This window comes from Mobula hypostoma, chromosome 13 (assembly GCF_963921235.1).
Source record: "Mobula hypostoma chromosome 13, sMobHyp1.1, whole genome shotgun sequence".
NCBI lineage: Eukaryota > Metazoa > Chordata > Chondrichthyes > Myliobatiformes > Myliobatidae > Mobula > Mobula hypostoma.
Window position 1 is genome coordinate 89,328,033 of NC_086109.1, and position 13,657 is coordinate 89,341,689.

Here is a 13,657-nt window from a genome sequence, read left to right on the forward strand (position 1 = left end):
GCTGAGTTCACCACTCTCAGCAGCTTATGTCCCTACGCATTTGAATTGCTATACCAGCCAATGATGCAACCAATCCCGATACCTCCAACAGTAAATCTGTAGAAGTTTGTTAGCATGTTCGATGACAAGCTGGACCTCCTTGGCTTCCTAAGAAAATAAAGATTTAGGTGTTCTTTCCTTGTGATTAAATTTATATGCTGTGCCTAGAACAGGTAATTTGGTATATCAATGCTCAGTGTGAGAGAACTCCTGAATTAAAATGGTAATCCAGGAAAATTATGCAACTTCAAGTGATTTCTGTCCTTCAGGGCTCACTGGTCCACCTACCCAATTCAAGGAGAACTTGTCATTGAACCTCATTTGACTTAATTATAGATAGCAGAAGTAAATTATATTATTACATCATTATGTGTCATGTCATATGATGTGAGTGATCATGGTCTTTCCATGACTGTGACTGTTCTTAGGAAATTTTTTTGCCGCCTTCTGGGCAGTGTCTTTACAAGACTTGTGATCCCAGCCATTATCAATACTCTTCAGAGATTGTCTGCTGGCATCAGCGGTCGCATAACCAGGACTTGTGATGTGCATCAGCTGCTCGTACGACCATCCACCACCTGATCCTTTGGCTTCATGTGACCCTGATCAGGGTCGCTAAGCAGGTGCTACACCTTGCCCAAGGGTGACCTGCAGGCCAGTAGAGGGAAAGAGCACCTCACACCTCCTTTGGTAAAGATGTATTCCACCCCACCACCCGTCATTTCATCACCTATCTTAAAGATGCCCTGTTGACAATTATAAATGATTGGGATTGACACCAGTTTAAATGGGCATTCAGTAACATTGCAAGATTTGGAGGGCGGAACTTGACACGAGTTGCATGATGACCCACACGCTGAATGGTCTTGAGGACCAGCACAACCAGATGACTAGCAAGAGCACAAGTCTCTGTCTAGAGACTGAAGAATGACAATAGATATTCTAGATTTAGGCCAGGTACAGTTCTTATTATTAATGTGCTGGATTAAGTTTCTAATTGAAAACTTAGCTGTCACTGCCAAGAAATAATGTAGAACAGTGAGTGGCATATTAAATGTTAATGGTTTCACATTGTAGTTCACAATAATTAATGAAGCAGGGGAAAAGCACCCTAGGCCTAGCAAAGAAAATACACTTTCATTGTAATTAAAATTCCTAATCTTAATATTTTTTGGTAAAAAAACTTTTAAATTGTTTATTTCCCATCAAGTACATTGTACTACTTGTGATTCAATACACCTTTGGAGTCAGCATTTAGTTCTTGAGTCCTTGGTTAGTACGAGAGTCTCAGAGTAATTTGAATCTAGGCTTGGACTTTGATTTTTTTTTCATGATTGTGCATCGGAACCAAGTTTGGGTTACGTGATCTCTCCATGGGTTTATTCTCACATTATGTATCTCACTTTACTAATGAGACTTCATTTCTCTTTAACTCCAAGCACTTTAAAATAATTTCAAACAGTAAACAAATAGCAATGACCATTGAACATAGAACATAGAATAGTACAGCACAGTACAGGCCCTTCGGCCCACAATGTTATGCCAACCCTCAAACCCTGCCTCCCATATAAGCTCCCACCTTAAATTCCCCCGTATACCTGTCTAGTAGCCTCTTAAACTTCACTAGTGTATCTGCCTCCACCACTGACTCAGGCAGAGCATTCCACGCACCAACCACTCTGAGTAAAAAACCTTCCACTAATATCCCCCTTGAACTTCCCACCCCTTACCTTAAAGCGAAGAAGGAACAAATTTTTTTTTAATTCATGCAGCGTGATGGAGGAAGTATCTTTAACTGATCCAATTTTTATTGTAAATTTTATTAAAATTGAGCAGGGTGCACATTTAAATTTCCAAAATTACCACAATTAAAACATTTAGAAAGAGAAATTCTCAATGGGTGAGTGTCTGTGAAGACAGAAGCAAAGTTAATGTTGGTGGAGGCAGGAGCAAAGTTAATGTTGCAAGTCACCAGTATGCTCAGTCTGTGTCTCATACCGTGAGTACTGTCTGATGGAGAGCGCTCGGTAAACGCACTCCTTACATGTACACATTTACACGCACACACAAACAAACATTGCCTTGTCATTCTGCTGTTGATGCGCTGAGCATAGGCACTTCAATGTCTTCCCCCAGGATATTCTAATAATGGATGCTAAAGGTTTGTCATTATGGGGCCTTTCCCATCATAGAAAGTATAATATTCCATCTCTTTAGTAATGGGGATGTGTAAATGTGTATATATTGTTTATATACTGTATTTAAGGTAGATACTTCAGTTTATTTTGTAACATGATTTTAACTACGTTGTGGACTGCATCAAACTCTAATTTATGCACAGCCTTAAATTAACTTTGTGGCTGATTAAAGATAGCATATCCTGGTGCCTAAATGGGGCTCGTCTCTCTCGGTAGGGGGGAGAGTGGTTGGGACTGTCAGGGGTTCACACTGGACAAAAGTAGTATTCTGTTTCTGGTAAATAACTTTTTGTAAAGATTGGCAGTCTTTGCTATTTTCACTAATTTTTGTCAGTTTGATTATTGATGCACCTAATAAACACCCTTGCACCAACTTGTTAAATGATCCAGCCATTTTGTTTTCCTTTGGTCATAACGGACGTATCCAACACTGTGATTGTAACATTACTCCTGTTATTATCTTAGGTTTCGAGCATCTGCAGTATATTGTAAAATACAGGTGAAGTACTAGTCGAGGAATTGAGTTTATTATGAGAGGCACAGGCAGAGCAGACAGCCAGTATCTTCTCCCAAGGGTGAAATTTCTGAAACCCGAGGGCATGTTTTTAAGGCACGAAGGGGTAAATTTTGTGTGGAGTCCCAACTATTCACAGTCAATGTCAATAATTTGGCTGAGGGGACCAAATGCCTTATTTCTAACATTGGTGATGATGTTAAACTAGAGTCGAAAAGGTATCCCATTTTCCCAAACCTCTCCCTGCCTCTTCCCACTCTCACCCTTCCCACAATAAGTTTATCATCTCTCGCATGTCATGAAATTCGTTGTGTTTTTTACGGCAGCAGTACAGTGAAATAAATAAAATTACTACAGTACAGTGCAAAGGAGTCGCTCCCTCGCGCGCTCTCTCTCTATATACGTTTTTGCACAGTACTGTATATTGAAACATCAAAACACAGTGAAATGCACCATTTATGTCAATGGGCAACACAGTCCAAGGATGTGCTGGGGGCAGCCCACAGGCGTGACTATGCTTCCAGCGCCAACACAGCATGACCACAACTAACTAAACGTCACCTGTACATTTTTGAAATGTGGGAGGAAACCCACACGGTCACGGGGAGAATAGGCTTCCTGCAGACCAGTGGTCGCTGGTGCTAACAGCCATACTACCATGCCACCCACAATCATATCCACTTTAACGAGGAAAACAGAAAGGCAGAGTATTGAAAGGGTTAATGTATGAGGAGCATTTGATGGCTTTGGGCCTGTACTCACTGGAGTTCGGAAGAATGAGGGGGGATTTCATTGAAACTTATTGAATGTTACCATCTCAGAGGACCCGTCCTGGACCAATCACCTAAATGTAATTGCAAAGAAAGCACAACAGTGTCTCTACTTCCTTAGGAGTCTGTGGAGATTCAGCATGACATCAAAAACTTTGACAAGCTTCTATTGATGTGTAGTGGAAAGTGTACTGACTGGCTACGTTACAGCCTGGTATGGGAATACCAATGCCTTTGAATGGAAAATCCTACAAAAGGTAGTGGATTTGGTGCAGTGCGCTCACAAGTAAAGCAGCATCTATTATCAAAGATCCTCACCACCCAAACCACGCGCATTTCTCACTGCTCCCATCAGGTAGAAAGTACAAGTGTCTCAGGACTTGCACCACCAGCTTCAAGAACAGATACCACCCCTCAACCATCAGGCTTTAGAACAAAAGAGGATTAGATTAGATTATGAGGACACTCAGTCCTTGGTTATTGTCATTTAGAAATGCATGCATGCATTAAGAATTGATATAATGTTCCTCCAGAGTGATATCACAAAAAAAAGGACAAACCAAAGATTAACACTGACAAGACCACATACTTATAACATATAGTTACAGCAGTGCAAAGCAATACCATAATTTGATAAAGAATCATGGGAACGGTAAAGAAAAGTCTCAAAGTTCCGATCGACTACCGATTGTCCCCGATAGCAGGCGGCAAAGGGAGAAACTCTCTGTGCCATAAACCTCCAGGTGCCGACAGCTGTCGATGCACTGGAAGCACCCGAACCCAGCTGACACTGAACATTAATTCCCTGTCCGTCAGAAAACCTCGAGCCTTCGACACCGAGCACCATCTCTGCCGAGCGCTTCGACCCCCATCCCGGCCGCTGAGCAACAAGCAAAGCCGAGGATTCGGGGCCTTCCCCTCCGGAGACTCAGGATCACACAGTAACAGCGGCAGCGAAAAAGGCATTTCAGAAGTTTCTCCAGATGTTCCTCCGTTCTTTCATGTCTGTCTCCATCAAATCAGAATTGTGCACAGCACCCTACTTGACAGATTACAGATATCGTTCACCGGAGTGGCCGCGCGTGCTGCGTTGCGCCGCCATCTTCACCTCCTCTAGCTACATAACTACACTCATCTATTTCTGGTGTTCCCACAACCAATGATCTCGCTTTAAGGGCTCTTTATCTTATTATTTCATGCTCTTGTTATTTATTGCTATTTATTTATATTTGCACTTGAACAGTTTGTTATTCATTGATCCTGCTTACAGTCACTGTTCTACAGATTTGCTAAGTATGCCACAGGAAAATGAATCTCAGGGTTGTATGTGGTGACGTATATATACTCTGATAATAAAGTTTACTTTGAACTTTGAATATTGAAAGACCTAGCTATGGAGAAGATATTTCCTATAGTGGGGGAGTCTAGGACCAGAGGGCACTGCATCAGAATAAAAGCGCATCCCTTTGTAACTGAGATGAGGAGAAATTTCTTTAACTAGATGGAGGTGAATCTGTGCAATTCATTGCCACAGGCAGCTGTGGAGGCCAAGTCATTAGATATACTTAAAGTGAAGATTGATCAGTAAGATCATCAGGATTATGGGGAGAAGGAAGGGAGAAAAGGGTAGAGAGAGATAATAAGTAAGTCAGGATGGAATAGCAGAGCAATCAATGGGCCAAATGGCCTACATCTGCTCCTATGTCTTATAGTATGAGACTGGGTTGTAGTGATGTTCAGAGAGAGTTGGGTTTGCTTATAAAGAAATGACTCAAGGCCAACATGCATTAATAAAGAGCAGTTGGAAGGTCAAATGAATGTGAACTTGTATAAGAAGAGAGTTTGATTACAGGAGTCAATCTTTTTGCAATTATATAGAGCCTCGGTAAGACTACCAAGACTATATATAGAGGATATGGCACAATTTTGGCATCCTTGCCCTAGGATGGACTGCTGTGGAGATTCACTAGACTGAATCCAGGGACGGATGGTTTGCTGTATAAGGAAAGACTGAGTAGACTGGGACTCTATACTCTTAGAGTTTAGAAAAATGAGAGGAGATCTCACTTAAACTCTTGGAATTCTTAAAGGGGCTGACAGGCTAAATGCAAGGAAAATATTTCCCATGACGGAGGTGTCTAGGACCAGGAGAAATGGTCTGAGAATAAAGGGATAGACCATTTATGAATGAGATGAGGAAAGATTCCCTCAGTCTAAGAGTGGTGAATCTTTGGAACTGTCTACACCCAATGTTGTGTTAATTGGAAATGGAGATCAATGCCTTTCTGCATTTTAAGGGAAACAAGAGACACGGGGATTTGGAGTTGGAAGATCAGACATGGTCTTGATGAAGAGTGGACCAAGCCTAAAGGGCCAGGTAGGCTATTCCTGTGTCCTTGTATTCTCATTTCTTTAGGCTCTTCATTCAAAGTAGAGTTCCATCCCTGCACTTCTCTTTGGGAAGTGTTGTATGACATGTGAGAGGACTGACATAAATAGTTTAATTTCTCTGCCATGTCCTTCGTAGGAGGCATGCATCTTTCCTCTATCTGCATTGTGTGTTTATTGTAACTAGCCACATGAGTGGAGGTGTGGTGTAAACAAAGGGAATAAGTTACCTACTCGTGCTTTGTTCTGTGCAGCTTGCATCTGGGGACTGACGAATGGTGTATCTTTTTTTGACCACTCAATTACGTTTAAGTTCCATCGCTTCAAGATTGTATGTTTGCTAATTTCTAACAAAAGATCGAAGGCATATCTTTGATTTTTGGGACTGTCATTTTTGGAGCAGAGAGTGTGTCATACAACCATAACGTATCTGTGGTGGTCGCCAGCAGTGGCAATTTGGTTTAGTTAGAATTGGCCACTACACCCTTAATTCCCAGCATAGCTTTTCCCCTGTATATTAATTGGTATAGATAAAGTGATCCCAGAATGTTACTCCAGAGTGGGGAATCTGTTGCCAGCAAAGCACGTAAACAAATAGAGTGTGACAAAATTTACTCAAACAATTACTCCATTGCAGGAATAGTACTGTCACGGGTAGAGACAACACACACAAAGTGCTGGAGGAATGCTGCATGTCAGGCAACATATATGGAAGGAAATGGACAGTCAACTGTTCCAGATGAAGGGTCTTAGTCCAAAACATTAACTATTCATTCACCTTCATAGCTGCTGACTGGCCTGTGGGGTTCCTCCAGCATTTTGTGTCTGTTGCTCTGGATTTTCAGCATCTGCAGAATCTCTTCTGTCATTTCATTTCATTCACCTCCACTCTGATCTGATTCCACAACCTCTGGTCTCACTTTCAAGGACTCTATAACTCCTGTTTTCAATATCATTATCATGACTTTTTCATCTTAAGCTGGAGAAACCTGAGGTATGGGCAGAGCTAAGCACACGCGTTTGTCAATTGTTAGGAACTTTCGGACTATTCTAGTCGTGTTCAGTATTGTGGTTTTCTGGACAATTACATATACATTGTTTAATTGTGTAATGACTTTGGGATGATACCACTTGTAGATATTACTATTGGGACAATGTATACCTTGTTTATGTTCCATAGTCTTTCAATTTCCTCTTTAAATCCAGCATATTTCTGGTGTTTTTCACTTACTGATTTCTGCATGTTGTGTGTGCTTGAAATGGCTAAATGCATTAAATAAATTGTTCTTGCTTGTTTATCCAGTAATATTATATTTGGATTACTTTTATAGATTGTCCTATCTGTAATAATGGATTGGTCGTAATATAATTTGTCGGACTTTGACTCTAAAACTGGACCAGGCTTGAATTTATAGTAAGGTGTGGTGTCTTTTATAAGTTTGTATTTTAAAGCAAGATTTTGGTGAATGATGTTTGCCACTTGATTGTGCCTGTGTAAGTAATCAGATTAAGTTAAACTGCTGCAGTAATGTGTTGGTTTGTTTCTGGTTTCTTTTGGCATTTTATTATAATTATTATTTTAGAAATTGCATAGTTTGCCTTATGCACATTGGTTGTCTGTCTTTGTGTGTAGTGTTTTAAAAATTGATTCTGTTGTGTTTCTTTGTGTCTATTGTGATTGCCCACAAGAAAACAAATCTCATGGTGATATATACATACTTTGATTATAAGTTTACTCTGAACTTTAAACTTGAGCTTGATGCCTTCTTCACCAGCACTTCCTGCCTTCCCCCACTAGAGGGTGCAGCAGTCTGCTTGCTTTGGAAGATGGGTGCGTTAAACCAGAGAGCAGTGTCGTCCATCACTATGTTTCCTTGTTCAACTCTCCAGTTTGGATGTGCTCCATATTGACAATCAAATTCCCATTAAACTTTTATTTATATTCACAAATAGCTTACGTCAAAGTTGGAGGTTTTAACCTGTAGTGTAATGTTTGGAAATACAAGAAACTGCAGATGGTGGATTTATTTATTTTTAATTATTTAGAAATACAGCACAGAATACACTGCTAGCAACCCCTGATTTTACCCACAGCACAACGTGCAAAGACCAATTATCTTACCAACTGGTCCGTTTTGGGACTGCGGGAGGAAACCGGAGCACCCAGAGGAAAACCATGCATTCCTTGGGGAGAATGTACAAACTCCTTCCAGAGGATACCAGGATTGGACTCTGAACTCCGATGCCATCACACTAACCGCTCCCCTACCATGGTTCGCAGCTGAACTCAGAGAGTCAGGCAGCATCTGTGGCAGACGGGGTGACCGGGTGGAGGGGGTGGGGGTGGGAGTTGTTGGAGATTTTGGGTCAAAATCCTGCATCAGGTCCCAAACCATCAACAGCACCAGAGCAACTGATGCAAAAATGCTGCAGGAACTCAACAGGTCAGGCAGCATCTATGGAGGGACATGCACAGTCGACTCTTTGGGCTGAGTCCCTTCATCAGGACTTCCCTTTCCCCTGCAGAGGGTGCTCAGCCTTCTCAGAAAAATGTGTGCCCTACACTGAATTGTACAGTGGTTATTCACTCACTGGCCACTTAATTCGGTACACTTATTAATATACATATCTAATCAGCCAAACATGTGGTAGCAACTCTATGCATAAAAGCATGCAGATGTGGTTCAGTTCACAAACAAGAGAAAATCTGGAGATGCTGGAAATCTGACCAACACTCACACCATGCTGGAGGAACTCAGCAGGTCAGGCAGCATCTATGGAAAAGAGTGCAGTTGACGTCTCGGGCTGAAACCCTTCGGCAGGACTGAAGAAAGAAAAGGCTGAGGAGTGGATTTGAAAGGTGTGGGGAGGGGAAAGAGAAACACCAGGCGACAGGTGAAACTTGGAGGGGGAGGGATGAAGCAATGAGCTAGGAGGTTGATTGGTGAAAGAGGCAGAAAGCCGAGGAAGAAGGGAAAAAATTGTGGGGGGGGGGAGGGCACCAGAGGGAGGCGATGGGCGGTCAAGGAGATAACATGAGAGATGGAAGAGGAGATAGGAAATGGTGAAGTACCTTTACAAGACGGGTGACCCCAGCCATTATCAAAACTCTTCAGAGATTGCAAGCTTGGTGTCAGCGGTCACTTGTGATCTGCACCGGCTGCTCATACGACCATCCACCACCTTCTCCCATGGCTCCACGTGACCCTGATCGGGGGCTAAGCAGGTGCTACACCTTGTCCAAGGGTGACCTGCAGGCTAGCGGAGGGAAGGAGCACCTTACACCTCCTTTGGTACAGACATAACTCTACCCGCCATTCCAAGGTAATATTATTGCAAATAAATTAACAAATAATAAGGTAAATTTATGACACCAGTCAAAAAGTAAACAGCATAACGTTTCTGGTGCTTCATAAATGATGAGACCAGGGTGGTGCAGTGAATTCAGTTGTCTCACGGCCTGGGGGAAGAAGCAGTTTCCCATCCTAACAGTCCTTGTCCTAATGCCACAGCACCTCCTGCCTCCGGCTCCCATCCGAGGTATTTATCAGGAATGCTGTGTGCTCAGAGCCCTTAGCTTTGTCAGTGAGTCCTCCCATCCATCGAACAATCTCTTTGGATTGGGGACCAGGAGACTGTTGGATGGATGGATGGGAGAATCATTGACAACGCTAAGGGCCCTGCGTATACAGCGTTCCTGATAAAAACCTCAGAAGGGAGCCTTTGCGCCCAGCTCTCAATGAGCACTGTGTGAAAGCAGCGTGACTGGTCTCTCCTTCCTCACCCTCTTCCTTTGCGAGAGAAACAGTTGAGCAATGTTCACAAAGCAGTCATCCAGCCCTCATAGGCAAGAAGGCAAGAAGTGGTAGTCATGGTAACCCAATGCTCCAACATCTGCAGCTGAAGTCAAAGCAAGGCTAACAGTGCTGCTTGTTGTTTAAGTGCTACAGGTGGGGGCAGGTATACGATTAAGTGTGGGCATGGGGCACTGTCAGTAAAGACAAGCCACTGGGTTCACATGGCATCTCAGCGACCCGGTTGCCACTCAAAGCCTTTGTACCGCCTGGAGTTTCCGAACTTTGACCCGAGGAATGAAGTAAACTCATCAAGGGAAGCTGATCAACTCATTTTTGAGGAGATGAGAAGCGTTAATTGGAGCTAGCAATATGCAAGTGGAATAAAACAGCAGTGGAGACCATGAGGTTAGTGGGCTGCCATTACAGCATGGTAGTGTAGCAGTTAACTTAACGCTTTATAGCGCCCGTTGTAAGATCGGGGTTTAATTCCTGCCGCTGTCTGTAAGGAGTTTGCACGTTCTCCTTGTGACCGGATGGGCACTTCGGCTTCCTCCCGCTTTCCAAAAACATACGAGTTAGATTAGTAAGTTGGCGCTGGAAGCATGGTGAACCTTGTAGGCCGCCACCAGCGCACCATTGACGCCAAGTAATGCATTGCACTGTATATTTCGATGTTTTGATGTATATCTTCACTGATCTTTATCTTTAAAACTCAAGTGGTTTATTAACATCCCTTAGAAGGGGTAATCTGTCATTACAGACACAATCCTTCCCACCATCGAGGAATCTTCAAGAGGCAGTACAGATGATTTATTTATTTATTGAGATACAGCGTGGAACGGGCCCTTGTGGTCCTTCAAACCACACCACACAGCAATCCCCCGATTTAACCCCATCCGCATCGCAGGACAATTTACAATGACCAATTAGCCTACTGAATGGTACGTCTTTGGACTTTGGGAGGAAACAGGAGCACCTGGAGGAAACCCACAGGTTTATGGGGAGAAACTCCTTACTGATAGTTGAACCTGGGCTGCCTGTACTGTAAAGCCTTTAGCATTGGGAAGGGTACAGAGGAGATTTACCAGGATGCTGCCTGGTTTAGAGAGTATGGATTATGATCAGAGATTAAGGGAGCTAGGGCTTTACTCTTTGGAGAGAAGGACGATGAGAGGAGACATGATAGAGGTGTACAAGGTAATAAGAGGAATAGATAGAGTGGATAGCCAGCGCCTCTTCCCCAGGGCACCACTGCTCAATACAAGAGGACATGGCTTTAAGGTAAGGGGTGGGAAGTTCAAGGGGGATATTAGAGGAAGGTTTTTTACTCAGAGAGTGGTTGGTGCGTGGAATGCACTGCCTGAGTCAGTGGTGGAGGTAGATACACTAGTGAAGTTTAAGAGACTACTAGACAAGTATATGGAGGAATTTAAGGTGGGGGGTTATATGGGAGGCAGGGTTTGAGGGTCGGCACAACATTGTGGGCCAAAGGGCCTGTGCTGTGCTGTACTATTCTATGTTCTATGTTCTAACCACTACACTATCGTGCCAGTTCAAGAGTGCAGGTAGACAAGTAAGATGCAAGGACCGCCTATTGATGCAATTACATAGGACCAGTGGCCATATTTCATTAGGAGTTTCAGGAGGCTTGGTATGTCAGCATAGACCCTCGCAAATTTCTACAGGTGTACTGAGGCAAGCATTTTAACTAGTTGCATCACTGTCTGGAATAGAGGGCCACCGCACAACTTCAGAAAAAGCTACAAGAGTTGCAAACTCAGCCAGTTCCATCCTGGGCACGAGCCACTCAGCATCGAGAACACCTTCAAAAAGCGATGCCTCTGAAAGGCAGCATCGTTAGTAAGGACTTCCATCACCCAGTTTTTACCCTCTTCTCTTGTGTAGCTCAATCCTGGACTTCCTGTCAGATCGCTGGCAGGTGGTAAGAGTGGGCTCCCTCACCTCTGCCCCTCAACACAGATGCCCCTCAGGGCTGAGTACTAAGCCCCCCTTCTTTACCCTCTGTGTACCCATGACTGTGTCGCCACCCACAGCTCCAATCTGCTAATTAAATTTCTGACAACACTACACCGATTGGCCTAATCTCAAATAATAATGAGGCAGCCTACAGAAAAGAAGTCATCACCCTGACACAGTGGTGTCAAGAATACAACCTTTCCCTCCATGCTGCAAAAACAAAGGAGCTGGTTGTGGACTACAGGAGGAATGGAGACAGGCTAACCCTATTGATATCAATGGATCTGGGGATGAGAGGGTGAACAGCTTTAAGTTCCTCAGCATAAGTGAGGATCTCACGTGGTCTGTACATACTGGCTGTGTGGTGAAAAAGGCACAACAGAGGGTCTTTCACATCAGACAGTTGGAGAAGTTTGGTGTGGTCCCCCAAATCCTAAGAACTTTCTATAGGGGCACAATTGAGAGCATCCTGACTGGTTGCATCACTGCCTGGTATGGGAACTGTACTTCCCTCAATCACAGGATTCTGCAGAGAGTGGTGCGGACAGCCCAGCACATCTGTAGTTGTGAACTTCCCACTATTCAGGACATTTACAGAGACAGCTGTGTAAAAAAGGCCTGAAGGATCGTTGGGGACCCGAGTCACCCCAACCACAAACTGTTCCAGCTGCTACCATCTGGGAAACGGTACCGCAGCATAAAAGTCAGGACCAACTGGCTCCGGGACAGCTTCTTCCACCAGGACATCAGACTGATTAATTCACACTGACACAACTGCATTTCTATGTTATAATGACTGTACTGTTTTACATAAACTTATTATAAATTACTATAAATAATAGGAAGACCTTGGCTTATGTCCATCAAAAGCATAGCCAGGTGGCTACACATCAAGGAAATGGAAGTCATCCCAAAAACGAAGGATAGATCTGTATGGAAAACCATGGTGCCCAAAGTCCTCATCGGATATGGTAAATTGACAGACATAAATTGCACATTGCACGTTTAGACGGAGATGTAACGTAAAGATTTTTACTTCTCATGTACATGACGGATGTAAGTAATAAAGTCAATTCAATTCATTGCTACCAGATGAAGGGTCTTGACCCGAAATGTCAAATGTCCACTTTCCTCCACAGATGCTGCCAGACTTGCCAGGTTGCTCCAGCAGTTTGTTTTTTTTGCTCCAGATTCCAGCATCTGCAGTCTCTCACATCTCATCTGAACTCACGCTGGGATCAGTCTAGTTCATGCTGAGGACTCCGATTCCTCATGTCCCATCCAGGCCCGAGACACCAGATAATTATAGTCCCTCTGCTTCTGAAATACCTCTAGGCTATTGACCAGTAACAAACTGGACTTCACTTTGAGACGACGAAGACCTGCTTTTAATATAGAAGTCAAAGGTTTCACTCCCCAAACTGAACCCCCTTCCACTTCTCAAATCATAATCAAAGTCCATTTTAATATCGCTGGAATATGTCATGGAATTTGTTGTTATGCAACCGCAGTACATTAATACAAAGCTATATATTATAATTTTATATATATATAAAATTAAATTAAATAAGCAGTGCAAAAAGAGAGCAATAAAAAATAGTGAGGCAGTGTACACGGCTTCGTTGTCCATACAGAAAGCAGTTCCTAAAATGTTGAGTGTGTGTCTTTAGGCTCCAGTACCTCCTCCCTGATGGTAGCAATAGGAAGAGGGCATGTCCTGATTGATGGGGGAATAGAAAGAAAAGGGTAAGGGTATCGGAGAGGGGCGAGACACAGAAGACAGGAATAATGAGCAGATAAAAATGACAAGAAGGTAAATGTTGCCTCCTTTCTATTCCAAAGAATGATTCCAGAGGGTTTGAGTCACTGAAAAGGCTTGTCTCTACTTTTAATTATCACGTGCATTGTTTGGCAAGCATACCCTGCTCTGGAATTAACTCTTTGACGTATGCGTTAATTCTATGGTTAACCAGT